Below are 4,884 nucleotides of genomic sequence, written 5' to 3' on the forward strand. Positions count from 1 at the left end.
CTCTGTGGGGATAATGTTCCTGTGCTGCTGGGGTACAACCTTTCCGATCTGTAGAAAGGTCCCTGGAAATAGCCACAATGCCAGAAATCCAAAGCCCTTCATCCTACTCCATCCCTCATCAGTACTTATATATAAACCCTAAATATACTTTCAGGCTGGGAATCCACATTGATTCAATTGCCTAGTTTGGGACATAACAAGGATTCTATCAGCTGAGACTGGAAATAACCTGGCAATTAGTCCCCAATTTTTTATAACAGAGTTGCTTGTCAGAATAAGGATTTACCTCCTGGGTAATTTTGTTTTGCAATCCCCATTGACTCTTTCCACCATCCCAGATACCTGTGGGTGGTGTACACAGTGAATTGCTGTCAGATATTAAAATGTGCACATTTTTCCTTATTAACAGTGGTTGGTAGAGCTTCACTCCACCTACTAAATAAATCTAAAATTACTACGCAATATTTATAACACTGGGCCCTTGGCATTATCTCCTTAAACTGCTTTCCCATCCTTTACCAGCCTCAACTCAAGCACAAACAAAAGCCCCTGGATAGCTTTGTGATTAATAACATATGTATATATCATTTTCCTCAATGCCAGAGAGCTAAAGACACATAATTCTCCGGATATGCTCCTACAAGCTCACCTTGCCCACAGAACTAAATCTGCATTTTCTCCTGATTTTAATTTTTTTTTTTTTTTAAAACACAAAATCATTCAATATCCCTTCCTTCTCATCTTTTTTACTTATTTTGCTTATATGTAATACTTCTCAGTTAGTCCCTTCAAACATGTTGTCATATTCCCAATACATATCGTGTAAACATCTCCCAACCACTTGTTCTTGAATATAGTACTGGTATCACCAAAATCAATCCTCTATTTAATAGTTTAACAAATACAACGTGTTGCTAAAGTAGGAGCAATTCCAATCCAAGTCATTCTCATCATTCTTAATCTGTTACCTTCGACATAGAGATAACCAAATTTGTTCATCTTGGACCTTGCCTACAACTGAGACTCACTACCGAGAGACGTTATCCATCCAGACTTACTTTTACCAGAACCCCAGGACAGACTGAGTAGTCTCTCACAAGGTTGAACAACCTACCTACTGCAGGAATTGCCAGGCAGAGTGTTCTACAGACTCACCCTCAATGACATTTTGAAGGCTTTTTTTTGTTGCCAAAGGCATTAAAAAGGAATCAAATATATTCAAATAACAACTATTTAAATAGTTTAAACATAACAGATAGTTTAAAACATGAACAGTAAAACAACTCAAGCATGTAACTTTTTACACAGGTCGGCAACCCCATGCAAATGAATAAAGTTGCCATTCCTAATATGCAGTGCCACCACATTTCCTTTGTTATCCTATCATTCCCTCCTTACCAGCATGGGTAAGACGGGTAAAAATGTATCGTATACACCAACTTGTCCAAGCGGGGTGTGCTGAATCAATGGCACAGCCCTCTTGTTTCCATAGTTATTATTATATACAAGAGGCGTCCCTCTGTAATGTACATACCTCCCTCATGTTTGGCAGGACCGTTCTATTTGCTAGCATCTGTTTAGCTGCTGTCACTATGCATTAGGATGTACAGGCTGCACTGTTTGGATACACTATCAGCAACTCATTGCCTTTTGCTATAGAGTCCCCAGCACCAGTGTGTGCAGTACATTTAATAATGACCAGCTGTTCTGGTAGCATCAATGCCTTAAACAAATTACACACAGAAAGGCATTCCCGTGCTCCCAATCCTGGAGAGCTTTGTAAGGTCAGAACTTCAAGTTATAGGGATGTTACTGATGGAACTGTCCCAGGTAAAGATGCCATTGCTACTGGTAGGGCATAGGGAGGCGGACATCTCACAAGATTATCTAACTCCTCCTCATTTTCATTACCAAATAGGGTCGTCGTGCCAGACATGAAGTCTCCTCCAGAGGATTTACCAGTACTGGGTTTATTTTTTTACGAACCATCACCTGTTTCTCACCTCCTGTCTGTCTTTTAATTCTATTCTCTTGTTCCTCTGCCCACTGGCATTCTAGTTGCAATAATTTCCATCCTTTCCTAGTGCTATCCTTGTTTCTTAACTATCTGGCAATTTACCAAACTGTGAGATTTAAAAAAAAAAATCAAATCTGCAATTTATCCCATCAGATAAAGCATAACAATAAGTTTAATTTGACACCTAATTCACTTTCATATCTCAAGTAATAAAAAAATTATGGCCATTTTCATACTCGGAAATTAGCATCTTGTTCCCTATTGATTTTCTATGGACATAACAAAAAAACTGTGATCATGGACCGTCAAAAGCCCATAACCTTCTTAAAAATTAAGAGAACTGAATGAAATTTTCAGTTATCATAGATTGAACCATTCTGACACAAATATAAAATAATCTTACTTGGATGACCTGAAATTAAAAGCATATAATTAGTTAGTTACCCAATTGTAGCTAATTTCAAACTTCAATTACTAGATCCAAACATATATCCATTTCTCAATAAATGATTAACATTTTTAAACAGCCTAAGTGTCCAAATTATATTCACAAATAATTCACAATAAAACATGATTTTTAAATCTCATTTACATCAATTTATAGGCCAAATGGAAGGAATTTAGTGTTCAATTGCTGTAAATTAAAGTCTATTTTAAATCGGCTTGTGGGTTCCTGTCTTCCTTTCCCATATCAACACCTCTGCTTATTTAATTGTCTCAACATTCCATGTGCCCCCTATAGGCCAGGCTTCATCCCCTAACCATTTGATCAACTTGTAACTTAACATTCTAAATTTCTTATTATACATAGGATTCAAATAACACATATATTGGACCGGTATCCAGAGCATTCCCCATAGATAGATAGAAAGAGAGAGAGAGAAAACAGACTTCTTAATTCCGAATCGTCCCAAATATATCAACCAGGCTGACCCACTAAATGAGACCCCAGTTTCTCAATTTGGCTGACTTTTTAATTCCTTAATATACGACCCAAGTGTCTCAACGAAGCAGACCCGCTAACCGAGACCCCAGTTTCTTTTCAACTTGGCAGACTTCTTAATACTGTAATATACAACGTCACTTATTTCTCAACCCGACAACTCTTCGGATGTCTCAATAAGCCAGACACACACCTCAACCCCCGTATCTCAACCCGACAAATCACGGATATCTCAACAAGGCTGATGAGCCCTTAGTAGAGAGAGAAAAAGAAAACAAAGAGAGATAGACAGAGAGAGGAACCACTCACGTCCTTCTTAACAATATACATAAGACCTTTCTTAAAAATACATGCACAATTCTGTCTTAAAAATACATACACAATCCCTTCTTAAAAAAAAACCCACATAAACCCCAACTGGTCTTACCTTTGTCTGTTTCGAAGAACCTCGGCAGGGAACCAATTCAATTTCTGATGAAGGATCACAGATGTGACCGGGAGTTTCTAGGGAGTCGGTCTTACAAGGGGACCGATAGAGCTCAGTTATCTCCCTTCCAATCCCAGCAACCTCCGCAACCTCTTGCACAGTCAGCCGTTGATGTGGTCCCAGCGAGGCCTGCATAACTACGCCAATGAAAAAGCTACTTATCTTAACTACTTAAACCAGGTTCGCTTCTTAGTAAACAGACACCACACAAACTGTTTGGTAGACCAGTGCAAAACTTTACTTAACATCGGCCGATGGAAGGGAGGGAGAACTCCAGTCAAGTGACCAACACAGACACTTGACTGTGCCCAGTCCTCTTTCCTGAACAACAGAATTACATTGCTTTAAATAGGTTTTTTGTCCCCTTATCACATTCCACAGACATTAGTCATGGTCAGAAGTACTGGAAAAGGTTTCCACAGAATGCATCACATCAAACCTTTTTTTTACATGGTACAAGATATACTAAAAACATCGTATATCTTCTTTGTCACTTGGTCCCTCATAAACATAGACCATCTGTTTACAAAGATGTGACCACCTATGTCTCTCTTCCTCTATCACCTCCTCCCCCATAAACATTGGTCATTTGATCTCTACTTCAAAGATATCTTTAGCTGCTTCTCTCTCTGCCTGTCACTTGGGAGACAATGTTATAGGATTTATTATCTACCACACCCACAACCTAAGGCAAGCCTAACTTGACACTAAATATAAGCTGTAAGCTAGCCCAGAAACCAATTTAATATTTTTAACTAAAATTCGGCTTCATCAGCGATGCCAAGTCCGCTGAGTTTGGTGATCAAGCTGGTGGGGATGATACTATTAAATGCGGAGCTGAAGTCGATGAACAACAACCGTCTGAAGAAGGGTTTCGGCCCGAAACGTTGCCCATTTCCTTCGCTCCATAGATGCTGCTGCACCCGCTGAGTTTCTCCAGCTTTTCTGTGTAACCTTCGATACTACAGCATCTGCAGTTCCCTCTTAAACCTGATGTAGGAGTTGTTCTTGGCCAGGTGGGTCAGGGCAGAGTGTAGGTCTGCAGTTATGGCGTCCTCTGTCGACCTGTTGGGCTGGTAGGCAAACTGATGGGGGTCCAGTGTGGGGGGGAGGCTGGCTTTGAGGTGAGCCAAGATCAGCCGCTCAAAGCACTTCGCGATGGGGGTGAGGGCCATTGGCCGAAAGTCATTGAGACTTCCTGAAGCTGACTGTTTGGGCACTGGCACAATGGTTGAGGTCTTGAGGCAAGTAGGGACGACACCCTGGGCCAGTGACAGATTGAAAATGTCAGTGAAGACCAGGGATAGTTGTCCAGCACATGCCTTGAGCACCCGCCGGGGATGCCATCGGGGCCGGCAGCTTTGCGCTCATTCACCTTGCTCAGTGCATCTTGTACAGCAGAGGTGGAGAGACTGAGGGGCTGTTCGTTCGGAGATG

The sequence above is a fragment of the Leucoraja erinacea genome, unplaced genomic scaffold (genome assembly GCF_028641065.1).
Source record: "Leucoraja erinacea ecotype New England unplaced genomic scaffold, Leri_hhj_1 Leri_244S, whole genome shotgun sequence".
NCBI lineage: Eukaryota > Metazoa > Chordata > Chondrichthyes > Rajiformes > Rajidae > Leucoraja > Leucoraja erinaceus.